This window comes from Terrapene carolina, unplaced genomic scaffold (genome assembly GCF_002925995.2).
Source record: "Terrapene carolina triunguis isolate 2854851 unplaced genomic scaffold, T_m_triunguis-2.0 Scaffold56, whole genome shotgun sequence".
Lineage (NCBI taxonomy): Eukaryota > Metazoa > Chordata > Testudines > Emydidae > Terrapene > Terrapene triunguis.
The window spans coordinates 849,190-866,654 of NW_020664407.1; the positions used below are offsets into that span (position 1 = coordinate 849,190).

Below are 17,465 nucleotides of genomic sequence, written 5' to 3' on the forward strand. Positions count from 1 at the left end.
ACACCATCTTCGCAGCCAGGCATTCACCTCCATGATGCATCTGTCTCTGCCCGGGCCCCTACCTTTGACAGGAAGAATCGAAGAGAATACCACCTGCGCTCCAAACTCCTTCACCCGTACTCCCAGAGCCCTGTAGTCACTCTTGATCCGCTCAGTGTCACACCGCGCAGTATCATTTGTGCCCACATGGATGAGTAGCAAGGGGTAGTAGTCAGAGGGCTGGATAATCCTCGACAATGCCTCCGTAACGTCTCGGATACGGGCTCCCGGCAGGCAGCATACCTCCCGAGATGAAATGTCAGGGCGACAGATGGGCGCCTCCGTCCCCCTCAGCAGAGAGTCTCCGACCACCACTACCCTACGTTTCCTATTCGCAGTGGTGGCAGCAGACCTCCCAGCCTTAGGGGTACGAGGCTTCTCCTCCTTTACTGTAGGGGGTGATGCCTTCTTTCCTGTATCAAGAAGAGCATAACGGTTACCTATTACCACAGCGGGAGGGTTCGGAGCAGGGGTGGAGCACTGCCTGCTGCCAGAAGTAACCAGCTGCCAGTGTCCACCCTGAGCCATCTCCTCCTCCACCAGTGGTGTATCAGCAGTCCTGTGTCCTGGGACAGCTACCTCAGCTGTCTCCACATGGACACTGTCCAGGAATTGCTCGTGGATTCGGATGCTTCTCAACCTAGCCACCTCCTCCTGTAGCTCTCCCACCTGCTGCCTGAGAGATTCCACCAGCAGGCACCTTTCACATTGGATGGTCCCCTCAGCCTGGATATCAGTAAGTGGAAATTGCAAGTTACAGTCTCTGCAAAACCACACCAGGATCTGGGTAGAAGCATCCATGCTCAGGCGCTCTGTCTGGCTACAGGCGCAGGTGGAGGAGACAGAAGCAGTGCTGGCACAGGTGTTGCGGGTCTTCCTAACCATCGTAAGCCTCCCTCTGTCAAACTCCCGTCTGCAGCCCCCTGTCCGCCCAAAAGGGTGCTGTATTGCTCCTCCTTCACCTGGAGAACTCCCTTGCGAAACTCCCTGTTAGCAGCCCCTGTTCGCAAATTAGGAAGACAGAGGCACAGAGGTCAAGCCCAAGCCCAAGTAAGTGATAGTGGTGCGTTTAGAATTTGGGAGTCCCTGACTCCCAGTCCTATGCTCAACTTTCCAGATCATGTTGCCCTGCAGATAAGCCTGTGTGGAGTACATGCACCAATCTCTCCATGCTAGAGGAGAATATACCTCTTACTGTAGGAAGCTGCTAAAGTACTGGTACCATGAGCATTTCCCCCATATCTGTATTAAGTAGCCATTTGAATGCTAGCAGCAGCAAGTAAAGATTCTACGGAGACAGTGTGAGCAATGCCTGTGTTACAGAGGTCAAAGAGCTGCATCATTCCTCCTTAGTCATTACTGTGCAATGCACAGTCCTATATGTGGACTACAGTGTTGAAAATGGTACCCTGGAGGGGGCAGGTTCCAGCATTGTGTGTATAGAGTTTTCTGTCTTTGTCATCGCTCTTTCCTTTAGCTCAGTGTTGACCTAGTTTATTAGTGTTAATTTTATTAGTGCATCTGCTTCATTTTTGTGATTATTAAATGCTTTTGGGGCTTCATAATTTAATTATTTCAGTGCGTTTGTTGATATAATTGAAGCCCAAATGAGTGTAGCCGGAAACATACTTTAGTCTAACCTGATAAAGCTTGAATAGCTAAACCAATTTATTTTTTTGCAACCTTGTGCTTATGTAACTTGTTTAGTGGTTAAAGCCTTATTTTTCGGTTCTGGAAACAGTGACATATCCCTCTGTTATACCCCATTCCACTTTTAAAGTCTTTAAAAAGAGTTTGTTTTTTGGTTCTTGTGGAACATAAACAGAAGTCGCCCTAACTATTTTGCTGGCTAGGGTGGAAAACGTTTCACATCCCTTTCTCCTGTGTAGCTGAGCCACCAAAAAAAAAAAAAAAAAAAAAAAAAGCAGCAGCAGAGTGGCACAGCAGTATGATGCCCTTTGGAAGTTGGTGCCCAGAGAGACCGCCCTGCTCGCCCGCCCCTAGAACTAGTGCGAATATAAAGAATAATGTACCTATCCCAACTTCCAATATAAGGTTGCAGTTCAATCAAGAGGTCCATTAATCGTGAGAGTGAACTTTGAGATGTTTCTTCAGATCAACAGAATTTAAAGATGAAATAACACTTTTAATTTGTAAACTAGTCATTTTAATTAAAAAAAGTTAAAAGTAGCCTTTGGAACTACAGCTGACTCTGAGTCTCTCTGCCTACATTTTGTGGTTTCAGAATCATGTTATCTTATATTTTAAGACCTCACACTCAATAAAGGAGAGACCGACTAACAGAATGAAAAATAACAAAGTATTTTCCCCCAAATCTATCATTTATGAAAGCATTCGGTGTTATTAGTAACAATCAGTTAAAAAAAAGAAATGCCATTTACTTTAGTTTCTGTACTTTTCAAAGGGTGCATTATTCAATATATTGTTAAAATATCTTGTCCCTCCAGTCTTTGCCTTCGTCCCCTTTTCTTCCCCTCACCTCTGGTTTCTTCCTCCTGTGTCATTTGTCCTTTCCCTTCTTCTTCTCTTCTGGTCCTTGTTTCACCCACTCCTTCGCACCACTCCTATTCTCTTCCTCTTATTTTTCCTCCTGGTGTCCTGAAGGCCCTTCCTTCGGTGCCTCTTCTCTTATAGCTTTATTTTTTTTAGCTGTTGTGAACTGGAGCTGGCCTTGCTATGACGGAGTGACATTTCTTATGGCTGCAGGAAGTTTCTTACGGCTGAAGGGATAGATAGGAGGCAAAATTACTCTTGGTGGGCTGATGCACTTTAATGCTGGCTGCTCACAGAGAAATGATTCCTGCATGTAACCTGAGGAAAAATAGCAACCCTTAAATAAGGCCAGATCTCCCTCTTTGGGCCTGGGATGTGAGAGGGATGTTCAACTGGACTGGGTAGGGAGGCAGGAGGAATAGTGGCACTACCCCTCATCTGTGTGCTGGCAATCTGCAGAGAGGACCCAACCTCCATGGGAAGCCAGTGCTGACCAGCTAAGAGTCTGAGGGGGAAGAAAGTGAGATTGGGGCGGGGGTGGGAACAGTGCTTGAATTGTGAGAATAAGTAGGGGCGGCCCTGAATGTCAAGTGGCTTGCTTTAACATAAACAGTAGTGAGCAGTAAAGGGGCCATAAGACAGAAGTGAGGTAGCCCTAAAAATAACAAAGGGGACTTGCTCCCCCAGACCTCCATGATTCAAGCATTAGCCAGGAAGCAGCTGCACTGTAGGCTTCTGCTACACCAGTGCTCTTTCTTATGCCCCAGTTTCTGTGGAGGGTTCCTGTGTGCTCTGCATGACCTTGGATCAAACCTTCCTGGGCTTCACAATGTCTGGAGCTGCAAAGCCATGGTTCTTTCCTTAACGTACCTCTAGTAGCAGGGTATAAATAGTTCTTGAAGTTAACAGTCAGCAATCATGCCTGGCCCTAGAACGGGAGACACAAGCATGAGGAAAGCTCCTTGTATACCTGCACAATGGCTTGCCACAGTCCAGCTCTAAAAATGAAAACACTCATTTTCCTAAGCCTGTGACACGTCTATCTTTTATAGTCTGTAAGTCTAATAATGTGTCACTGGTTATATTAATTAACTTGTGCTTGTCACCTAAAGTAATAACTTACTGTGTTCTTGTCATAGTTACAAAAGTGTATATTTTACATGTTAATGGGATAGTCACAGTGCCATTAATAATGGGGATTTAAGATCCCCCTAAGAGATCCTTAATGGTGGGTGGGTTACAGAGTATGTTGGAGCTCTTACCTTGTTCAATAGTGTGATACCTAGATCTTCCCTTCAGCAGAAAATTGAAAATCTGAAATTTGATACAATTTACACCAGGTTCAATATGAAACAGTGTTAAAATTTCAAGGATGCTGTAGTACACTGGCAAGTTTACATTGCTACGTTTTGATCCAGTGAAGCATACAAGTCAAAGGTGCAAAGATATAATTTCTAGGCATCTGTGGTGTTGGGTTTGTTTTTTTTCATGATCTGTGTTATCAAAATTAACAAACGTGATTCTATTTTAGTTTTATTTCCTCAATGTAACTCCCAACACTAGAGGAGTAATAATGTAATACTATATACATGGCACTTTGAAACATCACCAATTATTTTCTGTAATTAAAACTGAATTGGAAATATCCACACCATTTCTATTTATCTTACTGATGTGCCTTTCAGTTCTGTGATAAATATCAGGAACAAGACAAATAAGGCTCTGGGGGAGTAGATAGCCCAGGGGATTAGTAAGGGAATTCAGAGCCTTTCACTGCTAGGTGGCCAGGTTGAATCTGGCTTGGGTTAGTAGTGATGAAAAGTCATTGTCTGATAGCTGTTCAGTGACCTATGTGAAATGGATTTGTGTTCTCAGGCCATTTTATATCACCAATCCCATCAGAACAATTGTCAGAGATCCGTACGTTGGCAGTCTCAGCAGAGGCTCCAAAAACTGAGTGGGCCCTCAGCATGGCTCTGCGGCCCTCGCTTCCCGCAGCTCCCATTGGCCTGGAAGGGCGAACCGCAGCCACTGGGAGCTGCGGGGGGGCCGTGCCTGCGGACAATTAACGTCAGCAAAATGTCTTGTGGCCTGCAATCAGATTACCCTGATGGGCCACGTGCAGCCAGCGGGCCACAGGTTGCCCACCACTGCTATAAAGATCTATGTAGCACAAAAAAAATGTTTAAGTTCACTCACATCCAGATATGCATGTGATCATATTTAAAATTTTTGAGATACAGCTATTAAACAGTTTGAATTAACCCAGAGTGGCTCACTCATGAGATAGCTGCCAAAACCTTAATGAAAAGACAATATGTAATAACATGTCTAAGAAGAGCCATGGAAGAGTCAAATCATGATTTTTTTTCAATTGAAAGCAATATCTGGCATACAAAATTGTCAAGGATTCAATATGTAATATTCATGCTCAGCTATGCTGAATAATTGACATGGCAAATAGTGTTTGTGATAAATGGAACAAGACAGCAGTCTATATAATGTTTTTTCAGCAGGATATTGTCTTGCGTGAAGGGTTGAGCAATGTTCTTTCATGCATATGGTAGATCTCAAAAAAGGGAGTTCCCTATATCTACTCCAAGATGAGTTCAGATTGGCAGCTAAGGGAGGGATGGCCAGAATAAAGCAAGGAAAGCTTATTCAGGAAGGAGATGTTGATTGACTTATACATGATGAGAATAATAGACCTCTACCCTGATATAACGCGACCCGATATAACACAAATTTGGATATAATGCAGTAAAGCAGTGCTCTGTGGGGGCGGGGCTGCGTACTCCGGTGGATCAAAGCCAGTTCGATATAACGCGGTTTCACCTATAACGCGGTAAGATTTTTTGGCTCCCGAGGACAGCATTATATCGGGTAGAGGTGTACCTGTAAAAATTTAATTCTTTTAGTGGTTATAGACCTAGTAGAGATGATGCCTGCATATGCTATTAATTTATCCTTTTATTTTCCAGTAGTTTTTGTTTCTGTATTTTAGACCTAGTGACTGATGCCATATGATGTGTGGGTAATAAATCATTTATAAGAGAAAATTGTTATAATAACTGCATGTTTTTGCATATGATTGTTCTATCCTGGCCCCAGTCATGGGATATGTGTCAGGGTTACAGGTTATATGCCTGTCATGTGGCAGAAGTTGAATCCTTCTGGCCCTAATGATGACCGTTACAATTGTCATTTTGTATGTTCTCAGCATATTGTATATGCGTTAACCCTTAATAATAGTACTTAGCATTTGTATAGTGCTCTCATCCAGAGATTCCAAAGTCCTTTACAAAGAAGGTAATTATGATTTCCATTTTACAGATGAAGAAAGGTGAAATAATTCATTCAAGGTCACATGAGTCAGTGGCATGTCTTGGAATGTTATCTAAACTGTCTCTACCTCCGAAGCAGAGCTGACTCAGAGAGCAGAATTTTGCCCAATTGTGTGTTCTAAAGTAGCTTCTACCTGTATAAAGAGAGTCAAGGAACTTGTCATGGGAGTGCAGCATAATTTTCAAAGGAAATCTGAACAGAAGAGGCCATGATTGCAGTTTGGAGGAGGGTTTTTTGACAAGTTAAAACATTTTGTTTAATAAATGAAATGTGAGTTCTCTTCAAGCTCTGGTGCTTAGACTGACTGAAACATTTATTGTGTACAGGAGGAAGGGCAAAGGAAATTGAACATTAAGTGTGACCCCTCTAATGTGGGATAAAAATATCAGAACAATGAGTACAAGGAACAGTCTGTTCTTGTTTTCAACAATGATAATAATATTGCATCATTGAAATATAATTTCATTTAGTCAGTTAAAAGGTTATTAAGCTTCTATCATGGTAAATAGGACATTAACATTGAAAATGAATGTCACTGATATCATTGAAATATCTTCTTGCCGTTCCCTTAATATCTCTTAAAAGCTCAGCTGAATGTTTTTGATCGGTCTAAGATTTGTAGTTTTAGGAATTATATTATATGTGCGTTCATAAAAAGTCTTTGAGAACATTGCTCATTTTAATGCTTACTTTGCCGTAGTATAATGTATTTCCCAAGAATATTGAATTAATGAACATCTTGCTGCATTATGTACAGATCTGTCCATCCAATTAAGTATTTTATATTGCTGCATTTGGAAACAAATTGCTTTTCCTCCCCTACCTCTCCCTACTCCCCACCAAAGTCAACTCTAATTTAGGAATAATATAGCTAATTCTTTTTTGAGTGGTGGTCCCTGTTGCATTCCAAGGAGCAATAGAATGTATTCCTCCACAATATCAAGGGACAGGTTTTTTACTCAACTTACTTCCTCATACCCAAGAAGAAGGGTGGGTGGGGAGACCAATTCTCAACCTCCACCACTTCAACCACTTTATTCACAAGCTAAAATTTTGCATGGTCACATTCGCAGCGATAATTCTGTCTTTAGAAAATGGCATGTGGTTCATTGCTTTCGATAAGAAGGATTAATGCTGTCATGTCGATATTCATCCTGCTCACAGATGATTTCTCAGATCTGTGGTGGGCTCCGACCATTTCCAATACAGAGTACTACCATTCAGGATAGCTACTGCCCCCTCAAACTTTACCAAGGTATTTTCTGAGGTAGCAGCTCATGTCAGACCTCATGGCCGCCTCGTCTTCCCATTTATCAACGACTGACTCCCCATCACCAAATCTCTCCAGGAAGTCTTAATGTCAACCTTTATGATTCTCTGTCTCCTTTCCTCATTGGGAGTCAGTGAGAACATCGAAAAATCTGTTCTTACCCCAATGCAGTCTTTGAACTTTGTCAGGGCAACCTTGAACTCTCTCACTACAAGGGCCTATTTGCCCACAGACAGATTCCGGACCATGAACGATATCATAGCTCACATCACAAGCAGTCCTCAAGTAAAGGTCAAAACATCTCTGTCCCTGCTTGGCCATGTGAACTCGTGCAACTACATCACTCCATTCGCAAGACTCCACCTTTGTTACCTTCAAACATGGCTACAGTTGGTTTACTCCCAAAGCCGCCATTCTGTGAACCTCATGCTGACATTTTCTGCCAAGGTACTGTCTTCTCTCCTATGGTGGACAAATCCTCATCATGTATGTGTAGGGGTCTCCTTTCTCCCCTCTTCACTGGGCAAGATCATCATTACGGACCTGTCCCTACTAGGCTGGAGAACCCATATGGGCAACCACATGGCACCGGAAACGTGGACATCTTGAGAGGCCAGAATGAACATCAATATCCTGGAACTATGGGTGGTATGGAAGACGTGTGAGTCCTTTCTTCCTCTCTCACCATGTCCTTATAATGTCAGACAATACTACGATGGTCTTCTACAGAGGGAAATAAGTTCTGCCTCCCTGTGTTCAGAGGCAGTCAATCTCTGGAACTGGTGCATCAGCAAGCAGATCACCCTGTCTGCGGCCTACCTTCCGGGAATGAGGAATATGCTTGCAGACTCTATCATCAGAGACTTTGTGATTGACCACAACTGGGAACTTTACAACCCAGTGTTTCATGACATTTTCACCCAATGGGGGACCCCAACCAGGGATCTGTTTGCTTCCCAGGCCAATAGCAAGTGTGCCACACATTGCTCCAGGGGATCCCTAAGTTACTGCTCCCAAGGCGACGCTCTGCTCCTTCCCTGGTCAGACCAGTCCAACTATGCCTTCCCTCTACTATTGCTTCAGCCATGAGTTCTATGCAAGATCCAACAGGACAGAGTGACAGTCATCCTGATCTCCCCTTTATGGCCCAGACAGTTTTGGTTCCCCAACATTCTGCGCTTGTTGTCTCGTCCCCCAATTACCCTCCCAATATTCCCCGAGCTCCTGACCCAGTGCAGTGGCAGGATCAGACATTGCAGTCCACTACTGCTTCACCTCAGGGTGTGGTACTTGGATGGTCGTCAGCCCTAGAACAAGTGTGCTCCTCGGCTGTGCGAGACATCCCCTCTAATAGCAGAAAGGACTCCACCAGGAAATGTTACCAATCTAAATGGAAACGCATCTCATCCTGGACACAGCAGAGAGGCGTTCTACTGAAAGCTATGGGTATCCCACTCATCCTAGACTATATCCTATATTTGAAGACATTGGGCCTATCCCTCTGTTCCTTGTGAGTCCAGTTGGCAGCTATCAGTGCATTCCATCCCCCTGCTGAAGGCTACTCTGTTTTCGCACACCTGCTAACAACTCTAATCTGGAAAGGCCTGATAATAACTCCCCCCTCCCCCCAAAGATAACACCTCAATGGGACTTGAATCTTGTTCTTTCAGTTCTGACATGGCCCCTCTTTGAAACCTTAGCGACTTGCTCCATGTTCCTTCTCTCCAAGAAGGTAGCCTTTCTCGTAGCCATCTCATCAGAAGAAGGGTTGATGAATTGGTGCAATTATGGCAGACCCTCCATACATTCTATTACACAAAGATAACGTTTATTTACACCTGCACCCCAATTTTATCCCTAAAGTGGTTTCAGAATTTCATCTTCACCAATCCATTCACTTACCTGTATTCTTCCTGAGACCACACACAGGTCTACAGAGGAGTATAGCTCCACTCCCTAGATGTTCGACAAGATTTGGCCTTTTACCTACAGGGAACAAAATCATTCAGAAAGTCCCCAAGGCTGTTTGTCGCTGTAGTGGAGAGAGTCAGAGGTCATGCCATCTCCAACCAGAGAATTTCGAAATGGATATCTGGTTGCATTCTACTTTGCTATCAGCTCTCAAACCTCCCGCCCTCCCATGGCGGTACGAAGACACTCCACAAGAGCCATGACTATAGCATTTCTTCAGGACATACCCCTCCTAGACAGCTGTAAAGCGGCCACATGGAGCTCTGTCCACATGTTTGCAAAACATTCCGCTCTGGTACAAGATTTGGCGGCTGATGCCTTATTTGGGACGGCAGTTCTCTGCTCGACCCTACTGTCCTCATCCTCATTCCCTCCACCTATTAGGTACTGCTTGACAGTCATCCACAATGGAATAGTATAGAAACCGTCACTCGAAGAAAAAGAAGAGGAGGTTATTTACCTCTAACTGGAGGTCTTCAAGATGAATGGTCCCGATCTGTATTCCTCTACCTGCCCTTCTTCCCCTCTACTTTGGATCTTATTTGATTCACAGTGGAGAAGGAACAGAAGAGGCGGTCGGTCTGCCCCGCGGTTTATCACCTCGGAAGTACAAGGAGAGCCAGGGCTGATGCGTGGGCCAACAGACACTACTTTCAGATTCTCCAACGCCAGGCACATGGTGTGCATGCATAACCCACAGTGTATAGGGATCACACATCTCAAAGAACCTCCAGTTACAGGTAAGTAACCTCCTCTTCTTCTTCGAGTGATTGCTCATGTCCATTCCACAATAGGTGTGCGTGCTCGCCATGTGCACCGGTGCTGGAAGTTTTTCCCCTAGCAATACCCATAGGGGAGCGCCCCAGCAACCCCTGGAGTGGCACCTCCATGGCGTGGTATAAGGGGCGCTGCGTGCTCCCCCCCACCCTCAGTTCCTTCTTGCTGCCAGTGAAGGGGCTTCGGAACTGTTCTGCTCCAGCTTGTCTGCAGCTTTCCTCCAGAACTCTTGTTCGTTCAGTGTAGTAGTACCTGTAGTTGAAGTAAGTTAGTGTAACTTAGTTTAGTTTAGAGCGCCTGGGCCGGGGCATGACCCGTGCCCCGGGTTTAACGTCATGCGACACTTGTAGGCAACCGATGCCAGTGAGTGCCACGGACTGTTTACGCTGTCTGGGCGAAACCCATCTCAGCAATTGCTGCAAGATTTGCAGGTCTTTCAAGCCTCGGACCAAGAGGGAAAGAGACATTCAGCTCCGGGCTATCCTGATGGAGTCGGCGTTGACCCTGACTCCGGTGCACCGCTCCGAGTCGGCACCAGGTACCGCGGTGTCAGTGCGTGGCGACCCCTCGGTGCCATCTACCAATCGGCACCACTCCCCGTCGACGGGACACGCCAAGAAGTCTAAGAAGAGGCCTTCTCCGCCACAACACCGGAGCAAGACCAGGGGAGAGGCTAGACTCATGTTGGGCAGTCCTCGGTCCCCATCTACTCCAGGCCTCTGACTCAGGTTGAGCAGAGTAGCCCGGCCCATTCGGAGCAGGCTTTCCCGGATGTCTGGATGCCCTCCAAGCCTGAGGCCCTGCAAGCGGCCCAGGACGTTATGTCCATGCCGGTACTGGGTCACTGCCAACGCTGGCTCCACGGTCCAGAGGCAAGCCACCGCTGGGATCTCCGCAGTTGCCCCCTGCTCGGTACCGTTCGCGGTCGAGGGAATGTTCCCGACGCCGTTTGCCGCTCAGCAACCATCCCGTGCATAATCCACGCCGGTCCCCGTCGACCCCCACCAGGTTGTCTGGCTGGGTTTCGACTGACAGGGGCTCCAGGCACCGCTCCGCCTCAAGGAGTGGGCCACGTCGAGACCGAGACAGATGTCACTGAAGGTCTTTGTCTCCAAGGGGCTACCGTAGCCGGTCGCGACACGAATGTCAACGCTGTTCCCGTTCGTCAACTCACTCCAGGACCCCGCCACGGCACAGCTCCCACAGTTCCGGGCATTGATCGCCGGCCCCTCGCCATCACGGATCCACCCGCCGGAGCTCATCGCGGAGCAGTTGCTACCGGTGGTACCGTTCCTCCACGTCGGGATTGCAGTCTCGTGGTCGGCACCGTTCCCGACACCGCCGCTCCTCCTGGTCCAGGGACAGCGACAGGTCATATGCCAGCCTGGCCTCCCTTCATAGTCGTCGATCGATGGGATAGGCCAGTCAGGTTGAACAGCCTGCTCTGCCGGTGCCGCAGCAAGTGCAGTGGCACCAGGCTCCGTAGCTGGCACAGTGGTACCAATGGGCCCCATGACCCCCGACGCAGCCCCCGGTGGGGGCTCGCTCAGGGGCCGGAGCCTCGGACCGGCCTTCGGCCTCCCTGTCCCAGCCTCCAAGAAAAGAGTTGGTGGGACGTGCATCTTCGGTTCTGTGCCTGGAGGGCGACCAAGTACCATGCAAAGTACCACACCTGCCTCCTCACCCTCCCCTGATGAGGCGATTACAGCCCCTCCTCCTTCCGTTCCGCAGGAGGACTGTAAAGCCCACCAGAAACTATTGAAAAGGGTGGCATCAAGCCTCAACCTTCAGGCTGAGGAGGTGGAGGAGCCCTCAGACTCCCTCTTCAACGTCCTGTCCACCTCGGTGCTGGGCAGGGTGGCTCTCCCACTTCACAAAGGGGTGGCAAAAAATTTAAACGCCTTGTGGCAAACCCCGGTTTCCTTGCCCCCCATCTCTAAGAGGGCTGAACAGAAGTACTTTGTGCCTGCCAAGGGGCATGAATACTTGTACACTCACCCTGCCCCCAACTCCCTGGTGGTCCAGTCAGTCAACTACAGGGAGTGGCAGCCAACCAGCCCCTACTCTGAAAAATAAAGACTTAAGGAGGCTGGACTCATTTGGGAGAAAGGTTTATTCGTCCTCGAGTTTCCAGTTAAGGGTGGCGAACCATCAGACTCTCCTGGGTCGGTATGAGTTCAATTTGTGGGGCTCTCTTCCCAAATTTGAGGACTCCCTCCAGGAGCGTGATAGGAAGGAGTTCAAAGCTCTTGTGGAGGAGGGTACAGCAGCTGCCAGGGCAACCCTGCAGGCAACATCGGATGCGGCAGATACGGCTGCATGGTCCATGGCTTCCGCAGTGTCCATGAAAAGGGCATCGTGGTTCCTGCTGTCTGGACTGTCCACTGAGGCGCAGACCTCCCTGCAGGACCTCCCATTTGAGGGCAATACTCTGTTTGCGGAACAGACGGACGTGAAGCTGCATGGCCTGAAAGATTCCCGCACTACGCTTAAAACACTTGGCCTCTATGTTCCGGCTCCGGCTAGACCTAAGTTTAAGCCGCAGCAGGCTCCCACCCAGGTCACCCGCTCTAAATATGAGCCCCCTTTTAAAAAGTTGCGGGACTATAAGAAACGCCCACAGAGGCAGTCCCGGTCTGCCCCCGAGCCGGGGTCCTCCAAGGGTAAACAGGCGGAGAAACGGCAGTTTTGACGGGACGCTTGGGGCGACCTACCAGTTCACATCAGGGATCCACCCGCAATAAAGCTTCCCTTCTCCAACCGGTTGTGTGCTTTTCTCCCAGAGTGGTCGCGGCTGACCTCGGACTGATGAGTCCTCAGCACCATCTCCCGGGGCTACATCCTCCAGTTTACCTCTACCCCGCCCAACCACCCTCCGCCCCGTCCCTCCTTGGGGACCCCTCTCACGAGACCCTGCTCGAGCAGGAGGTGGGGCTGCTCCTTGGCTTAGGAGTGGTGGAAGTGGTGCCAGCGGAGTTCAAACTCAAAGGGTACTACGCCCGCTATTTCCTTATCGCGAAGGCCAAAGGGGGACTCAGGCCCATCCTGGACCTGTGAGGCCTGAACCAATACATGGTAAATCTCAAGTTCCACATGGTCTCTCTGCCCTCCATCATCTCCTCCCTGGATCCTGGGGACTGGTACTCCACCCTCGACCTGCAGGATGTGTACTTTCACATTCATATATTCGAGGGGCACAGGCGCTTCCTCTGTTTCACGGTTAGGCAGGATCACTACCAATTTACGGTCCTCCTGTTTGCCCTGTCCACTGCTCCCAGGGTATTCACAAAGTGCATGTTTGTGGTGGCAGCCTATCTCAGAGGTCGTGGGGTCCAGACTTTCCCCTATCTGGATGACTGGTCCAGGGCAGCTCCCAGTCGCAGGTGCGGGATCACATGATGCTCCTTCTGTCCACGTGCACCACCGTGGGCCTGTTGGTAAATGACACCAAGTCCACGTTAGTCCTGGTACAGTGCATAATGTTTATCGGGGCAGTCCTGGACGTGACGTTGGCCAGGGCCTCCCTCCCACTGGACAGGTTCGAGACCCTGAAAGGATTCATCGACACAGTCACAAAGTTTCCCATGACGACAGCCAGAGCGTGTCTCCAGCTCCTGAGTCAGATGTCGGCGTGCACATATGTGGTTCGCCACATCAGACTCAGGATGAGGCCCCTCCAGCTCTGGTTGGCCTCGGTGTTCTCCCAGGCCAGAGACAGGATGGACAAGGTCCTCACTGTGCCCGAGCCGGTGATGCCTCCCTACAATGATGGTCCTCCCCGGGGAACATGGTCCATGGGGTCCCATTCAGGAGCAGGCCCCCATTGGTGGAGCTGGTGTCCGACGCTTCAGACGTGGGTGGGGAGCCCATGTGGGGGACGTTCAGACCCAAGGTCTGTGGTCTGCCCCGGACCTCGCCCTGCATATAAACGTCAGGGTTTGGACCAGGGCAGGACGGTACCGCTCCGGGGTCCTACGCTGGGAAGTTGGTGGTTATTTTGGCTGTAGCCTCTATTTTTGGTTCACATGCAGTGGCTGGTCAGAGATCCTGCATGTAACTGCAGCTGGTTGTGTCCCTACCTGTGTGTATGCTGGTGGAAGTGTAAGACCAGGAGCGTGTCTGCAGCTTGTCACAGCAGCACAGTGTGAGAGGGAGCTCAGGCTGGTGGGTGAGAGGGCTCAGTGGTACCCCAGTTCTAGGTGGCACCCTGAGGGGAACCCGTCACACATCCCACCTCTGCAGACACAAGCAATATACTGTACCTTGCTCCTAGAACTTCAGAGCCTGGGAACTGAATCGGTTGCAACAAACTGAAATCTCTCAAGCCCATCAGACTCTCCTTACACACTGAAGGTGCTACATTTGTATAATTCCACATATAATTTCTTTAGCATTTATTTTATCATGGCCCAAAATGTCTCTGAATGAAGAAATAGAAAACTTGTGTAAAATGAGCTTATGGTGTACTAGGCTATACTGACTCCCTCTTCTTCAAGGTCCCCTAACAGTGAAACCAGCGCTGTTCCACTCTGCAAGCTGGGGACCATTTGAGGGGGAATTGTTTCACAGGAGTTATGCACCCTAGGTAAGGCACTGAGCCCTGTCCAAGGAATCTGCCTCATGAAGGGTGTGACGTACTAGGATACAATCCAGACTAATGAGTAGCTGTGTCACCCCTACCCTATAACCTGCCTTTACAATGCCTTGCTGCTGTAGCCTCCAACCTGGACTGCTCACAAACAGCCTCACACATGTAAGTCACTCCCAGCTATGTCAGTGCGGGTGCTGCAGACAGCCAGCCACACCTTGTCTCTTACCAGCCTTGGTTATGCTGCAGGGGGACCCCAATACACCCCCAGCTGTGGATATTCCCCCAGAAATATATGACCTGTCCTGCCCTGCCCTCTCCTGGACAGCACAAGTATATTAAGTCCATTATTACCAAGTGGAGTTTCCCAGACACTTCAGTTTGAACACACTGGATTAGATAAAATAGTAAAACAAGTTTACTAACTACGTAGAGAGAAATTTTAAGTGAGTACAGGTAATGAGGCATCAAAGTCAGAAATGGTCACAAGAAAATTAAAGGTAAAACTTTTTACTGGTCCTACATTAGATTCAAAGCAAAGTTTTCTCACCACATGCTTTCAGCAGTCTTACTGACCAAACAATTTACGTCAGGACCCATCCCTCACAATCCAATAACTGCTTCCTTTGTCTCTTCAGGGCCAGTGAATGTGATGGGCAGGGAGAGAAGGGTGTGTGTGTGTGTGTGTGTGTGTGTCTTGTGCTGTCTGCCCCTCCTTTTTATAGTCCTGTCCCCCCTTCAAGAAGCATTTCCAGCTGGGAGCAATGTCACAAGCAGTCTGTCTGGAAGGGATCTCCATGCTCATTCTTTGCTAAGATGTAGATTTTTGCTTCTGCCCCCTTTCCTGCCGAAGAGTGGCCACTTAGCAGGTAATGGTGCATCCGCCTTTTTACTCCTGGCAATGGTGTCAGCTTGTCCTTTGTCTCAGAGGAACTAGTTTGACCACTCCCCAGACTTATCTGGAAAACATGCTTTTAGTCAGGATCTCAGCTTGTGTTTATAATTTCATATATCACGCTGCTACGTGCATTTTGCCATGATATTATTGATCAGCAAATTAAGAGTTTATAAATGATACCTCATAAGATATGCCTTGTACAAAAATTATTATAATGTGTGTAAGGTGTGAATACAGGGGTGCATTCTATCACGGAGGATCCTCCAGTGGTGGGATTTGTGTGGCGCCATGGGACTGTACTTCAGCCATTGGATTGAAGGAGTGTCTTTGGGGTAGTTCTGAAGTAAGTCCACAGTTGTGACATGTGTGTGGTGAATTTCTCTTCCCTGCTCCACCAGGCATCTGCCAAACATGCAGTCTGGCTGTAATGTTTTAGAAAAACTAAACTCAAAATAGAGAATTCCTTGGCTCAGATAGTTTTTCATTTGACAAAATATAAAAAACTGAGTATGTGTTTAATATAAAATTTCATGTAGATCCCACCTTATTTTTTTTAACATATGCTATGCAATTCTGTATTTGCTCCTTTCTGAAACTCAGTGCCGATAACGTGGAAGGAAAGTAATTCTTGGTTTTCGTTCAACTTTTTGCTGTTTTTGAGGACTTGTGAATTAAAGCTAAAAGCTTTAGCCATATGGATACTTTATATTGCTGTGACTTTGGCAATGTACAGAAACAGTGCTGTCTGTAGTTAGTGACAGTATTGCCAACCTAAGCAGTCAAAAAGCATTTGTCAGGTCCCCCAAAATTATGAGGTTGGCTTGAAAATTATGAGATGTTTAAAAATAGTAAATGTGGGTTTCTTTTTTTCTGCCTTTTGGTTATACTTGAGTCATATATTCCAGCTTTTCTCCAAATCAAAAGGGCTAGAAAGTTATTTTTTAAATATATGAAAGATGAAATTCTCATGACCTCGGGAGCTGGAGTTTTTAAGAAAAACACCAAGTTTCACAAGACTCACGATAAAATCATGAGATATGGCAACATTGTAATGGGGCAGTCAGTTTCTTTCATTCCTGCGTATAGCTTTGAAACAGCTTAGTTCTGCCCCTGAAGATTATGTTGAACCAGGGATCTATGGAGTAGCTGAGAAACTGAGCCCAGACCCACAAATATAAAAAAAATAAAGGGGCAAAGCATGTTAGTACAGAAATGGGGTGTATGTGATCGTGTACTATGCCTGTGTGAGGCCAGGAGTTTAAAGGGATTAGGAATCCTTGTTCCAGGGTATGTGAAGATGGAAGGGTTATTAGGAACCCTTGCCCAGAAACAATTAGGGTCCTTTATCCTCCAAATTAAAAGGAAGAGGAAATTGACTTCTGGGGCTGGACAGCTTGATAGTTGTGCTGTAGGGAGACAACTGGCCAAGGAGGAAATACTTCTAAATCATTGGGAGTTTATTTAAAGACTGTTAGGGTTTACTTCCCCCCCCCCCTTCCCTGTAGAAAGAAGAATCAGACATGGGTTGTTCAAAGCTTATTTTAGAGATTCTATCTCTAGCACTTTCCTTCTTCCTTCAAAGGCTTGTATTTGTGTAAGTCCTGAGAAGAGGTTTGGAAATTTTGTTTTTTTTTTTCTTGCAGAAGGAATGAACAATTGACTGCTATTTTATTTAAACCTTCCTGTGATGGAGTGGGTTATGTCTGTATCAGATTATGACTTCTGGTTTTGTACCCTGTCTTCCATTTTGTGTGCTGGCCATTTTATATTCTGTGTTGAAAAACCAGCCTGATCTTGACAGGTCAGTCTGTTATGCTGCATTCCAGATAGGTGCCCAGCCCAGGAAATATGCTTGATGCCTAGTTGAATGACTGTGACTGAGAAGCCATCACAGAGTAATCTAGGCAGGGCCTTCAGCTTTCATTGTCTCTCAACTGCTGACCCAACAGCATGGAACAATGAACTCTCTACACAGAAGCCTGACTGGGGGGAAGGGACTGGAGTTTATCAACCTGGGCACATGGCAAAAGGGGACAGACACAGTGTTTAAGAAGGCGTGTTTC

General features: G+C 47.3%; 1 protein-coding gene across 1 annotated transcript in view; it reads left to right on the top strand.

Annotated features, from left to right (window-relative positions):
• The window catches only part of LOC113407917 (phenylalanine--tRNA ligase, mitochondrial-like), a 301,040-nt gene that overhangs the window by 89,772 nt on the left and 193,803 nt on the right, over positions 1-17,465 (top strand). The window lies entirely within an intron of this gene.